General features: G+C 41.1%; 1 protein-coding gene across 3 annotated transcripts in view; it reads left to right on the top strand.

Annotated features, from left to right (window-relative positions):
• The first annotated feature begins 13,452 nt into the window (after positions 1-13,452).
• LOC307070675 (testis-expressed protein 2-like) overlaps positions 13,453-22,509 on the top strand; it is a 29,237-nt gene continuing 20,180 nt past the window's right edge. The window contains exons 1-2 of one of the 3 annotated variants that reach the window (XM_079729260.1): positions 13,453-13,782; positions 14,434-14,495. The gene's annotated coding sequence lies outside the window, so the exon portion shown is untranslated. Of the gene's footprint in view, positions 13,783-14,433; positions 14,496-17,767; positions 17,907-22,509 lie in introns of those variants that run through there. The other 2 variants (XM_079729259.1, XM_079729261.1) reach the window with 2 other exon arrangements.

Genomic DNA, 22,509 nt, shown 5'->3' on the forward strand with positions numbered 1-22,509 from the left:
TCTGAACACAGAACACCAACTTGTAAAACATGCCTAGAAAGGCTCAAGCAATCCAAAAGTGCATTTAGCGTTTAGCATTTGAATGCCTTTTAAAGGCCAAGCCTCTGTTGCGTACAAAATCTCGAATGTTTTGAATGGATCTTGTCTCCAAGATAGGGTGTTCCTTTTCCTTGCACTGCAGGCACTGCCCACTGGTGGCAGTGACACCGTTTTCAACAAAAGGCCTCAGATGTTTCATCACGGCTTGTATCTCCTCACCAGACCATGGTCTCTTCGTACACCGCCTTGATGAAACACGGAAACCTGAACAATTAAAAAAAAGATTAGAAGATAAAAAAGATGTATTTGCAAGGATGTACTTGCAGGTAGGGAAGTTGCTGTTCAAAATTGCCAAACAAACTGGAACTTGTGTAGACAAAATATGTGTGGTAATAAATTGACTAGATCTGCTAAAAATGAAGTTGGATTGTTTTCATTAACATGACATTTCATTACACTGCTTGTTAAAAACAAAATAGACCCAGCTTCTTTATATGATTTGTGTGTTGACTGTACATTAGCAAGTGTGCCTAGTGCGCCTAGTGACCACATTTAAATAATACCTTGAGTAACTGAGTTAGGGAGATGAGGTGAACCAGAAGTTACACAGGCAGAGTTCCCCTGGTCATCTAAAAAAACATTGCACAGTATAAATGTATGGGCTTAAAGAGCCTGTCTGCCTACCAATCAATGGGGAATATGAGCCCTTTCAGGACGAAGCTAGACCCCTCCGCTTCGTGTCGCCCTGTCTGGGCTCATATTCCCCATAATGACTGGTGTTCTATACATTATCCCTTACATATGTCTAACCAAACATAATGTAAGTGTTGACTGCACATTGGCAAGTGTGCCTAGTGACCGCATTTAAATAATACCTTGAGTAACTGAGTCAGGGAGATCAGGTGAACCAGAAGTTACACAGGCAGAGTTCCCCTGGTCATCTAAAAAAACATTGCACAGTATAAATGTATGGGCTTAAAGAGCCTGTCTGCCTACCAATCAAACATCATGGGCATAGAGGGGATACATGTAAAACTGTAATATATTCTACTACCATGCACATGACAAGCAGACAGCCAATTCTATATTATAATAACTATGCTCATGGCAAAGTTGTTGAAGCGGGTGAAGTCAGGAGAGCCTGAGTGTGCAACCATACCTTGAGTAATAATTTTACTAGGAAATTATATACATTTTACACAGGCCAAGTCTTCCCTGTTGTTTTAAAATGATCATGCAAACTACTGAACACATCAAAATACTAACCACAAAGCATATGTGTCACAATGAAGAGAGATGACAAAAAGGTAAGCTTGTAACAAAGTTTCTAACCATCGTACTACTGGAAAATTCCTGACTAAAACACTTTTAATACACTCTAATGAACCCACAGATCCCAGCTCATTACGATATGTTCGGTAAATGTTGGGTCCATCATTGAGATTATACCTTGAGCTGCAGTCTCAGAGAGATGAGGCGATCCAAAAGTGCCAGAAGCCAACATTTCTTCATTGTCTAAAAACAACAAAAGACAAAAAAAAAAACAATCGTTGATTAACCCTGGAATATCTGGAAAACTCCTGGAAAAATCTGTGCACGTGTTTGTAACACAGACAAACTCAAGGTATGCAAGGACACTGTCCTTTGGACTTTTAATGACATCCTTGATCAAACTCTAAGTCTTGCATTATTGAACTCCCAGTGTATGGCACACTCAGAAAAAAAACTGTGTTGTGAGGACACCATGGTTAGTAAAACCATCCATACTGAATAGAAGACATTTCCATTATTGAACTCCCAGTGTATGGCACACTCAGAAAAAAAACTGTGTTGTGAGGACACCATGGTTAGTAAAACCATCCATACTGAATAGAAGACATTTCCATTATTGAACTCCCAGTGTATGGCACACTCAGAAAAAAAACTGTGTTGTGAGGACACCATGGTTAGTAAAACCATCCATACTGAATAGAAGACATTTCCATTACTGAACTCCCAGTGTATGGCACACTCAGAAAAAAAACTGTGTTGTGAGGACACCATGGTTAGTAAAACCATCCATACTGAATAGAAGACATTTCCATTATTGAACTCCCAGTGTATGGCACACTCAGAAAAAAAACTGTGTTGTGAGGACACCATGGTTAGTAAAACCATCCATACTGAATAGAATACATTTCCATTATTGAACTCCCAGTGTATGGCACACTCAGAAAAAAAACTGTGTTGTGAGGACACCATGGTTAGTAAAACCATCCATACTGAATAGAAGACATTTCCATTATTGAACTCCCAGTGTATGGCACACTCAGAAAAAAAACAGTGTTGGGGGGACACCATGGTTAGTAAAACCATCCATACTGAATAGAGGACATTTCCACTGTAGCTGCAAGATGTTTACTAAAACACTGAAAATTGTGTTCCATGGAACATCACAGTACTTCTAACCATTGGTCAATTTCAAAACACAGGTAAATTCAAACTCACCTCACAAGCAGAGTCATTTGGCGCAGCTCTGGATGATTGACACCCTGATCTTGATTCGGTCTCTGTACAAGAAAACACAGGGAGATTCAGTGCTTGACTTTCCTCAAGTCATAAAACCACATATAGGCATAACATACTCAACTCACATCCCTGACAGATGATATTCTACTCAAAATGTCCATCAAGACATAGAAAAATGGCCTGATATCGCCACATTTTTCATGCTGCAACCACTTGGCAGGCATGACATGCATTGCCAGAAGTTAACAACATTTACTCAAAACTGTAACTGACCACTGGCAAGGTCTGCTGAGAACACAGGGGATGACTCCTCCTGGTGCTGGCCACCAACTTCTCCAATCCCCTCTTTTGCAGAAGAAGTGCCACTTTGACCGCTGACACAGTGCACCTAAAAAAATGAACAGCAATATGCAAAGATGAACAGGCATCAACTGGTACAGATGGGAATACTCCATACAGTATGTGCAAAGACAGAATATTTAACAAGATTTAGCAATCATTTTGGATAAGGGAGGCATGTCACTGCATAACAAATTTCAGCATCAAGCCGCAGGAAACAGCTGACAATGCACCATATAGGTACACATTGATGCCACAAGGAAGAATGTGTATTAAAGAGAAAAAAACGCTATTCCTTAACTAGCCACTTTACAAGTAAGTGCTGTAGTTTCTATATCTGTATGTGAGACAAGGGAATATTCACGTTATGTGAGGACAGTTTGTAACACAGACAACCTCATGGTATGCAAGGACACTGTCCTTTGGACTTTTAATGACATCCTTGATCAAACTCTAAGTCTTGCATTATTGAACTCCCAGTGTATGGCACACTCAGAAAAAAAACTGTGTTGTGAGGACACCATGGTTAGTAAAACCATCCATACTGAATAGAAGACATTTCCATTATTGAACTCCCAGTGTATGGCACACTCAGAAAAAAAACTGTGTTGTGAGGACACCATGGTTAGTAAAACCATCCATACTGAATAGAATACATTTCCATTATTGAACTCCCAGTGTATGGCACACTCAGAAAAAAACTGTGTTGTGAGGACACCATGGTTAGTAAAACCATCCATACTGAATAGAAGACATTTCCATTATTGAACTCCCAGTGTATGGCACACTCAGAAAAAAAACAGTGTTGGGGGGACACCATGGTTAGTAAAACCATCCATACTGAAAAGAGGACATTTCCACTGTAGCTGCAAGATGTTTACTAAAACAGTGAAAATTGTGTTCCATGGAACATCACAGTACTTCTAACCATTGGTCAATTTCAAAACACAGGTAAATTCAAACTCACCTCACAAGCAGAGTCATTTGGCGCAGCTCTGGATGATTGACACCCTGATCTTGATTCGGTCTCTGTACAAGAGAACACAGGGAGATTCAGTGCTCGACTTTCCTCAAGTCATAAAACCACATATAGGCATAACATACTCAACTCACATCCCTGACAGATGATATTCTACTCAAAATGTCCATCAAGACATAGAAAAATGGCCTGATATCGCCACATTTTTCATGCTGCAACCACTTGGCAGGCATGACATGCATTGCCAGAAGTTAACAACATTTACTCAAAACTGTAACTGACCACTGGCAAGGTCTGCTGAGAACACAGGGGATGACACCTCCTGGTGCTGGCCACCAACTTCTCCAATCCCCTCTTTCGCAGAAGAAGTGCCACTTTGACCTCTGACACAATGCACCTAAAAAATGAACAGCAATATGCAAAGATGAACAGGCATCAACTGGTACAGTGTCCATTTCACTCAAACCCTTAAGTGTATGACACTCAAAATGATGTAGACAGGGGAACAGTGTTAAGTGATGGCTATCTGTACCGACAAAGATTTTCAGACTGTACCTGCAGTATAATTGTAATTCATTGATAAATATGTCCCTTACGAAACTACATCATTTCTAAACATTCATATATCCCAAAATAAACAGCTAAATTCAAACTAACCTCATGCGCAGGACAGTCTGGTGTGGGACTGGATGACTGACACTCTGCTCTCCATTCGGTGTCTGTTGAAGAGAACACAGTACATGAATGCACAGTACCTTGCCAGACCCTAGTATTTACCAGGCATTGTTTCTTCAAGCAGGGACTCACCTCTGAATAAGTCTGTAGAGAAAACATCGGGTTCCAAGTAATGGGTGTGGTCACTAAGCTCTGCAACGGAGTGTTGGCCAGAAGGGAAGCTTGCACCGCTGAGTTGTGTCTAAACAAGTTAAACAGAAAAATGCACATGTGAACTTGGACATCACTTACACAATTGTGTTATTGTACAGTTGAACTGACTAAAACAGAGTAACAATTTAAAATGACCCTTGAATATGATCGGCTGGATCACATTTGATCCTGTTGTGAAATTCCCATCACATCTCTGCTTTTTGTTCTATGTTAGTACACCTTAGAAAAGTTACGCTGTCTGCATTTGTGAATTACTTGCCAACAATTCAGCTAGAGAAAATATATTTTGCGGAAGAATTGTTATTTACGAATAGTTCACTACATTTTCCTGTGCCCTTGTTCAATAAAACTATGCCAAGTGTACATGGTGATGCTTTGTGTTGTGACCTACTTCTTTCCTTAGCCATTGTAAAACAATGGGACTTATTGGTTTAACAGACAGCCGTATTCAACCTTACCTCACAAGCAGAGCTGCCTGATGTCATATTGCAGGACTGGACTTCTGGTCTCTCTCTGGTCTCTGTAGAATACAGGAAAGAATATGAAGAAGGCCAGGGAGGGTGGGGTTGTGCATCACTCTAGAAGCAACCACACTGTCGCTGGTTCACATTCTTTATAGACACAATATGTTTATACGGCCACCATAACTAATGTAAAAACCATCTCAGTAAACATGGCCATATGTGGCATAAATGTTTCTCAATCATCTATAGCACACCATTGACAACTAGATAAAACATTTAGTCAAACATTCACTGACCTTCAATACAGACTGTGGATGGCATGATTTGGGCTTTGAAACAGTCTTTGATAGACTCTTGGGCAGCAGTGCTTGTAACAGTAGGGGGAATCTACAAAACATACAGATAAGCTTGCTCTCATCATCTGGGAGAGAGACACGATTGACTAAAAAACAGATTGAAGACCACCAAGATGTGGTCTTCACCAAGCAGTGACTTCTGTTTTTTGGTTATGATTGTTGGCACTAACAAGCGATAGGTATTGTGTAATCTCTGTGGCATCATGAAACTGACACAGCTTAACACAAAGAGATGATTTCATTTTTATCAAGATGTCAAACTATAGGCTATATTTTTTAAACCTTGACACCAATTCATAGGGGAAAAAAATCAAAATGACCCACCTCTTTACGCCAGGGCCATTCTTTCCCACCATAGTCATAAGTGATTTCAGTTCCTGCCATAATTTCCTTGAGTGCAAAAAGGCATCTGCTTCGATCAACTTCATTCTGCAATTTGGTGCCTTGTGCTCATCGTTTACCAGTCGTCCAAATGACCCATCTTCAAGTGCTCCATCAATGCTGCAAATGTACAAACATCATGCACTAAACAGACGTTTATAGTGACACTTTTGAATTGTACTTTAATTTGCAAGCAACTACAGTACACTAATGCCAACATCCAATACTAGTATAGATGTTCGATGCACAGTTGATGCAAGTTAAATTGCAACACAAGATCTTTACCTCAGAAATCCTGACTTCTCACTATAGTAATCTAAACATACAGTATTAGTCATTCTGAACCTACCACCATGTCTTCTGCTTCCATGTGAAGTCAAACATGAAGATCGAACATGCATTGTGGTACAGTTTACGTCTATGTTCGGCTTCGGCTGCATCAATGAGCTCCCCTCTATACTCGACCACAAAGTCTCCTTGATTGAAAACAGCTAAAGTGAAGATACCACGACCTGCAGACACAACCTTATTAGAGTAACAGGGGTAGCAGACTATCCATTGGATACAACTCAGCACTGCAAATAATCTAATAGAATGAATTATTCCTATAAATTGCTACAATGCAACGTTGTGCTTTTTTTTCAATTCCTCATGTACAATAATGAATACATGTCCAATATATTTGATTTCTAACATTGAATTCTTGTCTCTTCCTGCAAGGATGTGATTAGTGGCATCCTGAAAGGGAGTTCTCCGTGGCATGATGGAAGTTACTAACAAAAAAAACAAAAATGTAAACAACAACACAACTTCACCACTTTTCATCTCACTAATACCATGGATATTCAAACAGTATGCTCAGATACTAAATGACAATGTGTCTGCGTTGGCCGACTAACTTTTTTTAGTTAGGATATTCATGCTGCGCGCCTCCTATTTGCAACGGAATTTGTTTAAGATATAAAAACATTTAATTTAACACACACGCACTAAAAAAGATATTTTCGTTTTTAAATAAATATTTGGAAACGAAAAATGTTAGCCGAACATGTTTTCCGCAGTGTGCCTCTCTGGCATTGAGCGGGTCTACAGGATCGCACTCTGCACAACCCAGTCAGTAAGAAAGTGAACGGTCTCGGGCCCGTAGGCACACGCCTCCGTAGTCAACGCTGTCCAAGCATTAATTTACAGAGCAATCCCTGCAACGTTTTTAGCTTATATAAAATAAGAGACTAGGAGGATGAGTGTGTGTCTGATGGCGGGGGGGGCATCACGATGGTGGCCGTCCATCGTGATGTCGGTCAGCCATCACGATGGACGATGACATTGTCCAGCGGCACAACCAGGGGCGAGGCTAGCCAATTTTTTGGGGTGCTGAAGCACCCCTAAAAAGGGGCTCAGCACCCCTAAAACTTGGGAGTAAGAAATGTTATTCTAAAAATTATATTTGTTCGTCTTTGAAATTGTTAAATAATGTCCAAAACATACTTACATACTTCTGGAAAGGGCTCCAAAAAAAGAAAAAAATCTTTTGAGTTAGTTGAACCAATGTTAAAATTATGAAGTTATTTTTCAATATAAATATTTTTTGTTTTTGTGTGAAAAAAGGGTGGGTGGTGTGGCAGTGGGGCTCATTGAGTGCTTAGCACCTCTAAAGCTCTGACCCTAGAATCGCCCCTGGGCACAACCCTAGCGCTGGAAATTAAGCTTGCCAAGCCATAACCTCTGGCTATACTTTCCTCACGTGGGAGTTAATAAATAATAAATAAATAATAAATACAATAGTGTTAATCTTACCAAACCATTTCCATTTACCATTTCTTACCTGCTCTCCACAACGTGCATTTCCAGAACTCCCAGCAAATGAATCTGGTAATCAGAGACGTAGTAGCTCTCTTCTTTCCAGCCAAATATCAAAATGAGCATGTGCAGTGTTGAGTTAGCGTCTAATTTCGCGCGTTGTGTATAATCTCCCGCGTTGTGTATAATTTCCCGCGCTTGTGTGTCGCAGCATGCAGGGACCACGACCACCGATAGGGGCAGTGGCGGACACACAAATATACAAAATATGTCAGATTTTTGGTACATAAGGACTTTTGAGAAAACCACTTTTTGGGTATTAAAACATGCTGAGAAAAGGTTTAATAAGGTTTATTTTTATGAGGACAGCCAACTGTCCTCCTATACCGGAGGGTCCTCGTAGCTCTTTGAAATTTCTTGAAATCTGTCCTTCTAAACCCCAAAACAAACACACACCATTTTGTTTCACAAAAAAGGGCAGGTGAGATGTTTTGTAAAATAGACCATGAATGAAAAAAAGGGGAAGTTTGTTCAAAGCTGTTTAAGGGGTTTTTCGCTTCTGCTCCATATATCCCTGAACAAGTTCTCTATATTTCCCTGAACAAGTTCAATACATTTCCCTGAACAAGTTCACTGTCGATTGTGAAATAGCCTTTAATGTCTATAATAGTTGACTGAGATTCATTTGTGTTTGGTTAGTCACCTCGTTCGGGGAACGGGGAACACCTAAGCTGTATATGTATGTATATACAGTAAATATATATATACAGCATACAGGCCTTCACATAGCCGACAGGATCAGATTCCTTTCATGAGCAGTCATCAAAACCAGAAGGACTAGACAAAGATTAGGCAGTAAAATTGGATAAGGATTGTTTTTTACAACTTAGTGGCAGATAGTGTAATAGACTTTGCAGCAATGGAACATAAGATTCATAAGTATATTTTATTAAGTGTATAATCCCATGTTAATATACGATTCATTGTGTTTTAATACCTTAGAATGTCCCTTTATAGCTACATAGGGAGTTGGTCCTCTTCCACAGAGCCCACCAAATTGCACGGCCTTGTACTTGTAAGCTATGACTCATATTTTTACAGGCTAAATAAGTTAAGACAATTTATAAATAAAGGCGGGGGTGGCGGTGGTGGTTTTCACGCCAGCTACGTGGTTTTCTTGCAAAAAACTAATTTTTAAACTCGCACAATAATGAACGATGAATCAGTGGGGAGAAGAGCCGTTCCACTTCTGCAATTTTGAAGAAGGCTTACAAGGCATTATAATCTTTGTAAGCTTTGCTCCTGATGTTCTGAGTATTATGCTATTGGTGTACCATTCAGAAGTAACAACCATTCTTATAACATAAGCATATAGTAAAATATAGTAAAATCATATATTATATAGTATATAGTAAAATCACATGACATTATATGCATTGGTACTATTTATTTACCACTTAATGGTTATTCCACAATAGTTACATTACAAGATGATAGCTCTTGGTTTATGAATCATGTGATTAAAGCACATTTAAAAAAAATAATAATAATGAATCTGAATAATGACATGAATATTCCCCGGTTTAGCCATGTCCCAAACATTTCCAAAGCTTCTTATCAGGACCGAGAAAGAGAGAAACCAGAGGAGAGAGAGAAATTGAGGGAGAGATATAGACACTACACAAGACATGGTGTCTGCAGGACCTTAAAAAGTTGTACATTTTTGATATTCAGCCGTATTAATAAAAAAGTTTTTTTCAGCCTTCATCTATCCATTAAGTCCCCACCTCAGCTGTTGACCAACTCCTAATATTGTGTCTCCGTCACACCATATTTTCAACCCTGTGTAGATATTAAGGCTACCTCAAATGTTAAAACTACTTAAATGTATACATGTAAGTGCAATGTGGTGATTTAAAGCTTATATAATCATTATTCACTCATTTGTTTTATTTTATTTGTGTTTTTCACCTTTTGTCTACCAACATAAGTTGTAATTTCCTCTTCCGCCACAAGATGTCCCCTTTTCTTTTCATCATAAAGGGTAACAGAATTACAAATGCATGTCTCATTTCTCTGGAATCTGAAGCCCTTGATTAATAATTATCAATGTGTTTAAATTCAAAGAAACAATGTCAGATCAAAACCGCTGTACATTCTATCTATTCTAAATGTAAATTTTGAGTAACTCGGGTTTGATATCGTACTTTCACTTTTGCTGAATAAGCTTATTGAACTCATGAAGCTGTGATGAAACTCTTACAAGCCATTTGAAATCAACTGGATTTACCCAGTACCATTCTCTCACACACACACACACACACACACACACACACACACACACACACACACACACACACACACACACACACACACACACACAAACACGGCAAACAGGTCTCTGCCTTGGCAAGTTATCTGTTGTTTATCAACTACCTTTCTTCTGTCAGAAAAGGAACTAGTCCTAGTTTTTTATTCAACTTGAGTTGCGTGGCACGGGGAAGTTTCAGGCCTCCAAATATAACCCTGAGAGGAGTGTTATTCTGTGGGATTTTCACAGAGTTTTTTCTCCACTGATACGGAACATGCAACATGCTTTCACACACACACACACGCACGCACGCACGCACGCACACACGCACACACACACACACACACACACACACACACACACACACACACACACACACACACACACACACACACACACACACACATTCACACGCACTCTCTTTCTCTCTCTCTCACACGCTCACACTCATACTCACTTCTCACTCTCTCTCGCGTGCACGCACGCACACACTCACACACATGTACAAGCAATGCAATATCATTACACATAAACAAACAAGTATCAAGGGTACACATAGCACCACCTTGTCAATAAATCAAGCAACTGTCAAGGACTGCAAATACTGAGCCATAGTAAGCTTCCTGATTGGCATACAAAGCCTGCTCTTTAGGGCGATGGTGGCCCCCCCCCCATCGACTGGAGGTAGAAGACACCCGTAGCATTGCTGGATCATGGCTTGAGCAAAATGATCAAACCGATTTCCTAAGGGAGCTTTTCTCTCGGCTTAATCAAGGGTACAGGCTAAAAGCAAAATATTCACACACGAGTGCACACAAACTGTACGCACACGCATTCTGTACGCACACAATTACTGTACGCACACACACTATGCTATGTTTTTCCTGCAAAATATTGAATCCTAAAATAAATATAACAGTTGAGCATGCAGCTTCAACAAGCATAGAGGGAGATGGAGTACGATCAGGGGAACCAAAACATGCCCCGGTGCTGATCACAGAAGAAGGAAGCGCCTTTCATGAGAACGAGGGGCTGGGTGCAACACAGAGGGTTGTTTGCACAGTTCTTTTATTGTGGTCACCCGAATGCTTGACTGAAGATGTGCTCTCATTGAGGAAGCAGTTGAACTCTACAGGTGTAAGCGCCGTCACTTGTCGCACTCACAAAGCAAAGCGGGGTCGATAGGTAAGAGGACATTGTTGTTTATAATTTCTATTGTTTGTTTTTGATTCAGTGATTGTGCTAAGAGGTGAAGTGACAAAATCCTTTTCAGGGTTTTATGTAAACCATCTTTTAACAAACTGCGGGAAAATGCCTGGGAAAGGATGGCCGACCTTTTAAAACCCTGAAATCGATTCAGAGGAGCCAAACAGCCAATTACATGGGACTCATCCTTTTTGTTGTCCTTTTTGTTGACCAATCACCAGCCTGCCCTCGGCACCATGGCCGTGCTGGTCCTGGAGGCCCGCGACTGCATCAGTCCGGTGTTCCTCGTGCGCACGTTGGCCCTTCTCTGCGGCTGCGTCACCTTCAGCCTGGTGGGGTCCCTGGAGCCCGAGCACCTCAGAAAACCCCAGCGCCACACCAACACCTTCTGGATCGCCTGCATGTTCACCTGGTGCTTCTTTTTCACGCTCACCCTCCTCATCCACGTCCTCAACGTCATCCAGTTCCACAGCCTGCTGCCCGTGTCCTGGAAGAACCTGACGGTGACCGTGGCGGCCCTGGGAGCCCTCATGACCCTGAGCGCCTCCGTGCTGCTTTCCTGGATGGTCCTCGCCCACTGGCCGCCCTCGGCCCGGCCGGTGGTCGCCGCCGTGGCCGCCTGCCTCACCTTCCTGGCCTACTGCGGCGAGGTGGTGGTGATCCGTTGGCAGACCCAGGAGCAGAGGGGATACATGGCCAGCTTACCGGGCGTCCTCAAGATCTTCCAGTGCTGGGGAGGCTTTCAGATGATCCCCCTGTTCCTGGAGACGATGATGGCCACGCAGGCCAGGTATCCGAGCGCCGGAGAAGGGGCACACGCCTGGCAGCTGTGGGTGTCGGTGGGGTTGTACAACGTCTGTCTGCTGATGTCCCTGGCCTCCGTCGCGGTGATACTGTGCGACTGCGCCGGCAGGTTCTGTCCGTTTCCGTTCGATCGACTTTTGGCCGGGTTCAGCCTGCTGGGGGTGTTGTTCTATATGGTCGCCACGGTGATCTGCGTGACCAACGTGCTGCAGGATGTGAACAACTCCCACCAACCAGGGCTGCTGATTATGGAGACCGTCATTGTTAGTATCACGTTGATGGCGTACACAGTGGACTTTTCCTTTTCCATCAAGCAGCTGTGTGAAAGGGGCCATGGCTGATTGTCGCACCGGAAGGCCCCTTCTGGTTGAGGATATCATGTAAGGTAGTGGTTGATAATCAGTTTTTCTCAATCAGTCTTGAGTTGATCTACAAAAAAAAGCTAAAATCAACACATAAAACATTTGACTGTTTTTGATTGTATTTGCGGTATTACTTTGATAGTGAAGTTATACCTAACCATGATTATAATACAGAAATAAAATAACAGAAGATGTAAGTTATGTTGTGATACTACAGTGGTATAGTATGTGCTTATTATACAGTAGGATAAATATCTTGTTAAAGAAATTCAATACAATTGTCCCATCCCTATATGCAAAAAATATGGAATAATTAGGGTAAATTATATTTTAATTAAAAGTTATTGATAGATAATGTTTCAAAGCAATCCAACTAATGAGGACTGCATAAAATATAAATACAACATGAATAATTCTGTCAAGTAAATTTAAATGTATGCTTTGTTGGTTTATTGGATCGAGAGACAATGAACAATTGGGTATGCAGTAGTGATGGAAATGCTGCCTGTTCCTATTTTTTTGTTGACAAAACAGTTGCCGATCATGCACACTAGATGGCAACACTTGCGTTGACGTGCAAGTTATACAAATCACTGAATTTGACTTCATTCAAGAAACAGAAGAACGTTTTTAAGGCTGCCATATAGTAACACAATAATTTAGAAACTAAAATGCACAAGCTCTTTAAAAATATATATTTGTATGATCAGTGAGCCTACTTTTCACCATTCCACTGTTAATTGATAGAAGAAGCATACAAAAAATTGGCCAAGCCTTCTAACATTAAGTATGACAACTGTGGACCAATATTGAATATGTACAAGTCTTGACAAGTCTTGTATGTGGCACATGGCCTTTAAATTGTAGGCTACATCCATGGGGTTAGGAGAATGTATTATTTCTGTGATGACATAAATCCTAATATGAATCCCTTGTGTTTTATTCCGTTTAATTATTCGATCATGAAAAATAATAAAAGACAATCTCTATTTAAGTATGTCCACAATTTACATTGTTTACATTTTGACACTTTCTCAACTTGCCCTCAGGCCTAAGCAATCCAAAAAGCCAGTCGATCGCTCAGCATCGAGTGGATCGATCCTACTCGTCGAACGTCGACTAGTTGAGCCTGCGGCGGCTCCGAACGTGTTTTCATTCAGGAACTGCTGGAGCAATCAGTCAGCTGTCAACAGGCTAGGCGCAGACGGGTCGCTGAACAGCCGGTTACATACGTGGAACTTAACGAAAACGTTGTACGGTTGTCGTGTGCTGTGGTCCCCGCTCAACCCCAACACTTTGACGGATCCCCCTTCGGCGTGAAGACGAGATGAAGTCCCCAGACACGGTGAGCTCAGACTGGGGTTGGAGCGCATGTTGCGCTGCTGGAGAGTTTTTTCCATGTCACCAAACAATTAGTCCTCTTTACAAAGTCGGAAACTTTGTCGAATACAGGCAAAGTTCGGTTTAAAGTTGCCTTCTAACATTCGTTTTGAAGCCGTGTGTTTGCTTGTGGGATCGCAGTAAGTTCGCTCCAGAAACATTTGTGGGGCGAAATGGTTTAGACACGTTTTGTGAACTCGTAGTTTGCTTTGTTTACTATCCGTGAGGACGATAAAAGAGGTGCAAAGTCGTCTGATACTCCGTTAAAGACAGGCTGTAGCTTTTAGCTGGTGACATGCCATAACCTAATGCATTTTAGGTTGTTATGAATTAGGTTGTTGTTACATAAGAACTGTACTTCAGGCATAACGTTAAGCCTCCATCCCCTCTTTACTTTACCTGTTGGAAGTATACAGGTGATATTGAGGGACAGAGTCACTGCCGTCTTACCTGTCCATATGGACACAATACACAAATCCGGGCATTTTAAGTAGCTCTATCTAGGCAAAGATATTCCTATATAAAAAATAATAATACTATCATCTGAGCTGTAGATAGTGCTACGGTTTAATAAACACAACTCAATTTTAAACCATATCCTTTTTATGTTTTATAGTTAAAAAAATGGATACCCATGACGCATAAGATCACCCCAATTTGGGCCAGATTCAGCAACAAGTATGTACCAATAAGTAACTGGGTCGTCTTGTTATGCTGTGCCTTGTTCCTCCAAGAGCCCTAATGAATGTGGTTTTGAGCGGTAATTCCACATATTTACTGGGTTATGCAGGAGGTTGCCATGGGGAGACCTAAGATGCTGGATTGAAGTGCATTCACGGTAGGAGGTTAGCACTTTAGCAGTACATCTGAATCTACCATCGATCCTTTTCCTCAGAGTCCAATTACCATAGTGTGGGCCAAGCGACATGGATGAGTAGGGAGACAAAAATAGCCAAGGAGAGAAAGATGGAGGGACAAATCCACTGGCATTTCCTTCTTGGGTTAACTTGCAACAAAATAGGCATTTCACACAACGAAATTATAAAAGCAGTGGTATTGACCGAGAATAATGATGAAACGCATTACCTAGTAAATGTAGGCCTAAGTGAGTAAAGACAATGATAGGATTGTGTCAAAAAGTATCTACATTTATGAACAATTTATTCCTAATTACACATTTTAGGATTTATCATTGGATTTGAGACCACCATCAGAGCGAGACTATAGTTCAAATATTTGCCCATGTTTCCACCCACATGTTGGTGGTTAAAGTCAACAGGCTCTTTTTGAACACACTTTAAACAGATCCAGCACCAGGCCCTTACCTGACTTTCTGTTTAACTTGCTTGTCATACAACAAGTTCTTGTCTTTTTGGTCTTATTATGTAGTTTAGCTTTTTCTATTTTGGTAGCTATCCCAAATACAACTAACGGAACATTGTCTCTGGCACTCAAACAAATGGACAATAATGGTCTCATTGAGAAAGATAAATATAAACATATAAGGCCTGAGTAGAAGTAAATTGTTGAGTAGATTATCAGATTATACTGGATTTTACAATCCTTGGATCGTTGCACGTTCACGTTCGTATTTTCAAAAAAAAAAAAATTCGAGAAAATTTGTTGATGTATGTAGTTGATGACTGTATATATAGTATGTGTAACAGAATTTGCACCATTGTTGCCAAATCGGATTTAGGGTAATGGAGGACAAAAGACACACCATCTCTGAACTATATTGTATGTGTATAACATAATGTAGTACAAATCACAATGGCTGCCTGCTAAAGGGAAAATATATACTTAAAGCTGCAGTGTGTGTGATTTTAGTGGCATCTGTCAGAACAGAATTCATAAGTATGTTTTTTTTATCAGAGTAGAATCCCATGAAAATATGGTTTATGTTTTTGTAATCTTAGAAGGAGCCCTTTCTATCTACATAGGGAGTGGGTCATCTAAAGTCATTTGCAGCGACATGTTTATTGCTTCTACTGTTGCCCAGAATGGACAAAGTGCTGTAGAGAGCTTGCATTAGAACAAAAAATGCATTTGGGCCAAGGGTTGGAGGGGGGGAGTGTTATCCCCATGCCAAAGACCAATTTGTGATACTTTTTAAGTACCATGGATTTTTAGGAACGTTATGATGAGCAGTGATGTTCACGGAATTCGCTGGTGTGTTATACTACAGTATAAGGGTCCGAGAAGCTTAATCTCTCTCGGACACGGATTTAACAATCAACCACTGGCCAGGTGGAGCTCCACACATCCACACACACCAGTGGCTTTTTAAACACAGTGATGTACAGTGATTATACAGTGAAGATTATCCCTCTCTTGGATGCGACCCAAATAGCCACTGTAGACAATCATGCTCCGTCTTATCACCAAAATATCCTGTGCATTTAGAGGATTCTTATTAGGCCTGCATGATAAATCGTTATAAAATTGTGATTCGCCCCTGTGTGGATGGGCTAATAGCAGGCCTAATTCTAATCCGAGTTAAAATGTGCGTAAGCGTTGTTAAATTAGTCCGTGTTTGGGAGACGTTTGGTATTTTTAGGTTGTTTTCCTGTTTGATAACTAGAAGAAGGTAATCACCAAAAAAATCTATATTCACGTAACGCAGCATCAATAAACATTGCCTTAGAGCGCCTACTGCTATAAAGATGGATGATCAATGCATATAAAAGACAGCGTTAATCATAGGTCTATGAATGTCGTTTACCACTGTGGATGCAATAAGAGGACTTTGAGAAACGTTTAAAGGCTGTTACTCCCGCCATGCCTTCCGCCATATCATGTGCCCATCGGGATGATGACAAAGTTACCTGATTGTGATTGGTTAAAATGATTTATTCACAGGCTAGAGCCGTCAAAATAGACCTTGGTGCGATTAAAATGGGTGTTGCTTTTCACAAAATGGGAATCTCGGCATACTGTACAGTCCCATTCAGCTCCATGATTTTTCATTGTTGTATTGATGTGGTAAAGAATTGCAACGAACAGCGATGTAAAAGGACCTTTACTTATAAGCGATGAACTACTATTTGCAGTTTAATCTGCAACCTCAACTAACCTAGCTCTTGTTTTATAATTGGATTATTGAAACGGAAATGGGGATTTTTAAACTGCTAAATGTCAATGTTGTGACTGGAGTATATTCAGTGTTCACCCACATAGGGGAATGATTGCACACAGTGGGAACAATACACAAATGTCAAACCCTTAACCACTATCTATGATCTCTGAAGTTTTTCTCCTACACTTCTTTAAGTAGTAGCTTTTTTTTTTTTGTGACTTTTTAAATTTTTTTATTGTGTTTTGTGTCTTGTTTTTAATGTGAAATTTTGCTTTTTGATGTGAAACTTTTAATGTTTGTATGCTGCCTTCTTGGCCAGGACTCTCTTGAAAAAGAGATTTTGAATCTCAATGAGAATATTCCTGGAAAAATGAAAGTTAATAAAAAAAATCAAAGTAGCAATTTTCCTGATTCAACTGGAATGGCAGGAATACGTCAATAGAAAATACTTTGTCAATAGAAAGTCAAAGGAGTTCTGCAAAGCTAAACTGGTAAAGGATGGCAAAGAGACTACCAGGGATGGATACGTGTTTAAATTCCCCTCAGAGCAACCCATGCTAAGAATGTATGCTCTCATGGTATTGGTAAAAACGAAATGCCATATATATTTTTTATATAGTAAGACATTTCCTTGCTTATGTGGGACCTTACAGGGACAAAATGTGGTATAAGGAAATGTGATAGAGATGGATAGATGGTTGGAGGAAGCGGTAAGAGAAACAGAAAGGGATTACAACACACATGGAATGTTGATGATTTCAGCAGCAGGTGCATTGGTGGAAGATGTCACACAAGCGTGTCAGCCAGGGGCATATCGAAATGGATTGCTCATGGGAAAAAAACATCACACATTCCCTGCTGCTAACAAAGTGTCGACGGTATCATTTTGGTGAGAGCGACTGGGACCCATCAACACATGGAAACCATGCACAAAGAGTGGTTGTCGGGGTTTGGATACGGACCTAGTTTCCATTCCCCATTGTACCACAATTCTTGCGATGGCTTTTGAGGTGAGGCAGTTTTTCTAGTTGTTTTTTTAATCCTTTTTGAAATCAGAACAGGTGCACCTCTTTCTGCCCTTCCATCACTGAGGTCTTTGGGCAGAACACCGTGCGCAGAAGGCGTTTTATCGTCGGCTTCAGCGAGAAGAGTTACAACACGCGCTGCTTATCAGCGGCAGAGTGGCTCTCCACCCCTGCTGATTGTACACCTGCTCCCTGACTCAACCTTTTAGCTTTCCAAGTTCCCACCAGGTCCGGGGCTATTTTTACCCATTATATTTATAAGGTTGGCACCTGTTGCTTCCTTCACTTTGTGAAGTCATTTTATGTTTTTTCATCGAGGCCCTGTGACGTAGTGGGGATCGTCTAGGCTTGGGTGTAGTTTCTGCCGAGAGCCACAACAATCGCTCGGCCTGTAATCTTCTATTTGGCGTGAGTGCTCAGTACACGATCAGGGCATAGGGTGTGGCTCGTTTAACCATTCATATTTCCACGCTTAAGGCCTGGGAGTCTGGGATGCTGATGAGTTTCCTCTGTGGCACGCAGATGATCACATGTTGATATCTCATCACATTACCTTGTTTTACTACTCAGCTCCTGTTCAAATATTCAGACCAGACTACCTCCTATGTTGGGACATTTTATGGTTATGGGGAGGGACGAGATAAGTGTCTTATTTTCACTGCGTCCATAGTGAGGAACCCAAGCCTTTCTTTTAACATAGCCTCGTAATCCACTACAAGACTGCACGTTTGAGGCCATGTATTTAAGGACTTTAACCAGTAACCTTGTCGGTGTCTGGAGAAATAAGCAGGTTTCAGAGGGACGGCTGATCCTCCCAGAATGTCATGCTGGTCAGGCCATATCTCTTGGGTGTCTAATTGCCAGTCTGCAGTGCTTTTTCCCTGCGTGTGGTTATCTTTAGGGAAACACTCGGAATGGTACATAAAGAAGTTGGAATGTAGCTTTATTTTTTTTGGTTGTAATATCACAGCAGATAACATCTTGAATCATGCATATTGTCAAATGTTCAGAGGCAGAAATTTAAGTGGTAGACATGTAGCGATGTTAGGGCAGCAGACATTTTGGCTAATTGCTAGTCGTCCAAGCTTCGCACTTGTCCTCATGAAGGTGTACATGAACCATCCAACTGAACTTGTTCCTCAGATCTCACTGGTGAATTCCTCTTCTGCAGATGTGGATTGACGTGGTTTATGAGTCAGGTCATTTCCTATTACAAAATTAAATGTTTGAGTGATTGTCTCACCAAATTAGAGCAGGCAGCCAAATCATTTCAGCTGACATGTATATTGCACTGTGGTATCATTAGTCTTTGGTAATAAGTTCAATTGTTTCAGAGCAGTAGTATTTTACTTGACAATATCCTAATCGATTCCACTAAATCATACAACGGCATTCTGTATATGAAGTATGTTGTGTAAGTCCATCATCATTCATAACGATATAAGATACTGCCTAGCAACCATGTGTCAATGTTTTGCTTCTCATGGTTACAGCCTTCTTTGCAAACCCAAAGTTTTAGCTCTGTACTGAGCGGCTGGGAGGCTAAATCAAATTACTCTGGACAGATCAGAAGTCCAGTCAAAAGATCCTGTGCACATCGCTAGCCAAGTGGGCGAGAATCAAAGAAGTCTAGTATCTGGAGGACGGATTAAAACAGAGCAGTTATTGTGCTGTTCTCCCTGCCTGTACCAATGCATCATTGCGTGTCTAATTTGGCTCTTATAAGCGTCATGGAAGGGGCCTATGTTACATATTGACGAAACAACAGCACTTATTTAAGATACAAACTCATCAATTATACAGGGAGATCACAACCAAGCAGAGTTGATTACTGATCCGGTTTGAGCCAGATGTGGCTCCCGGAACGAATGGCTGCTTCCCTGAGGCCAGACCGACACCCAAAACCTTGACACAGAATGTCATTGTTAACCGAGAGGGCGAGCATCAGGCTATGTTGACTGCCAGTGCAGAACTGCTCTGCCTGCCAAATCTCCAATAGGGTCGTCGCGTTAAGACAGAGGTATTGGATTGATAGCAAGGTAGACCAGAAACTCATTGTCCACGTGATAGGTACAGGAAAGAATTGTTATTTTTCACACAGTTTATAGCAGGAAATACATAAATAAAGCCTGAGCTGTTTAATGAAAGGAGATTATATTACAGTTATTAGAGTTAACTGTAAAGAATGTACAAAATGTTGGCAGTTTTATCAAATGTCTTCTACAATAACAGCTAGAGTGATTGATTGCACAGTTGGTAAAAAAACAACTTTTGAAGGCATTAGTCATGAATAATGAACAAAATGTGTAAGCTTAACAGTTGGACACCCACTTAACAGTTGTAACTAGCTTGCTGAGCGAACCGAAATGTCACACTTGGGGTAATGTTGCTCCTGACACCATGCCAAGAGCTGCATGCATAAAGGTTGTCTGAGCATGCTGCTGTAACTTGAGGTGGGGTCTGAGGCATCCAAGCCCTCAGCCACTCCACCGTGTTGTCACAATGTGTCCATGTACTTCATTCAAAGCTAATGAGGCCAGTCAAGTGGAGGAGTGCATTATTATACATGAACAACGTCAAGGAGAGGGTACTCATTTGACCTGCGATTTGCTAAGCCCAGGGCCAAAGAACACACACACACTCACTCACTCACTCACTTACTCTCTTTAACTTTCTCTCTTGCTTCCTGTTTCTCACAGGGAAAGGAATGATCACACGATGGTAACACTGTGTGAGGCCTGCTGTCAAATAACAAAAGTTCTTGTCTTGCTGTGTTAACTGTTTCCTGCTCTCCTTTGGCCAATCCTGTCCAGAAGTCCAGTGGGTGACTTCCTTCACATTGACAGATACTGGAACCGCGTCACAGTGCCCTGCCATTTAAAATGATACAAAACCCCATTTTATTAGTACCTGTACTTAAAGAATGAGTGTCTTAAGCGTATTTCGTGTGTGTGTGTGTGTGTGTGTGTGTGTGTGTGTGTGTGTGTGTGTGTGTGTGTGTGTGTGTGTGTGTGCGTGTGCGCGCAACGCTTTGTATCCACTCCCTGCAGGCATTGTGGGCATGTCATCTGTAATTATTTTCTCTCATATGCATGCTAGTTTTCATTTGAGAACCAGAGGCATTTCTGCAAGTGACTCTATGAACTGACGGCACATAGTCTCTGACTGAATGAAGAGCTCTGCTTATTTCGTTCACCGAACATCGAGTGGAGGATATCCATAAAAAACAAATTGATTGCGTTTGTTGCGTGCTATAATCCGAAATAGTCAAGCCGGGTAAACTAATCATTCGCAAAATATATTACTTTGAACACGTATTTGACTGCAAAACACTGGATATTTTCAATGTCTTGCTTTGCCAAATGTGTCAAAACCATAAAGTAAAAAGGATGACGTTTTAATAAGTGAACTGGTTGCAGTTGTACTTTACGTTTGTAAAGTAAAGGGGACATCTGGTTATTGCATGTCATGTAAAAACGTGAATAACACTGACTAAGATCGAATGATTTAATATAATCGAATTATTAAGGTTATCAAAAACACATTCACGGTCAAACGCACCTAAATGTATAAAGAAACGGACAAGAAAACACATCAACTAAATTTGTATTGAACATGAAAATAATCAACATAACTGACATGAAGTCTAAGTATTTGACTTCAGGGGGATGAGGCTCAAGCCAGGATTATTAGCCTTTGCACTAAATTTGAATGAACATAAGGTACTCAACACACCTCCATGGCGAAGCTCTGCGCTCCTGAGGCTGTAGATGTTAGTTTCAGCATCGGTATTGAGACATTTAGTCAGGTATGGTATCAAAGTCCTAATACTGGTATCGTGACAACAACCAACTGCTACATCTCAATTAGGCCTGAAATTGTTGGGTCGTAAACCTGTTACTTAATGTTAATTACGTCTTGAAACACTGTCACCTTCTTATTATCCACTTGCTGTTCTGCTCGGAAAGACCTAAAGGAACGAGGACTTTTCCGGAATGAGTATTTGTTTCAACAATTCTGATACATTCCATAGCAAGGCTGTCCTAGAAACAGGAAACGGTAGGGCTGTGCAGGGTCCCTCTCAGTCATTTATTTTGCCGTCAAGTCATCAATTATTTCCTGCTGCCAGGTTTTTTTTAGGTCACCGAACGTCCGAAAATAACTCCCAGTCCCCTGCAAACAATGGGCCTCCTGGCTGGGGTCAGAGGGGTCTGAACGGTCTGGATGGCTTCAGGCTGTAAACACCTCTGAAGGTTATCTTAGCCCCAGGAGTTAGAACCCACTAAATATTAAGTGTCCTCTTCTCAGTCTTCAAACATTTTGATGATCAAATGAAACAGACAAATGAAACAGACTAGTAATGCATATATATTGGAAGTATATGCATGACTTTAGTTTGTTGAGGGGCTCGGAAATCGCCTGTCTCCTACCGCGACCGACTTATGGGTCGCGATCCACAGTTGGAAAGTTGTCACCCTGACAGCTGCCCATCGGGCCATGGGGTCAGCGATGCCGGGACTGCCTGTGACATGTCTGATTCAAGGCCAAGGTTACCATGCCATGCTGATCGATGGTAACACGGCACTGA

The sequence above is a fragment of the Pollachius pollachius genome (genome assembly GCF_949987615.1).
Source record: "Pollachius pollachius genome assembly, chromosome: 2".
Classification (NCBI taxonomy): domain Eukaryota; kingdom Metazoa; phylum Chordata; class Actinopteri; order Gadiformes; family Gadidae; genus Pollachius; species Pollachius pollachius.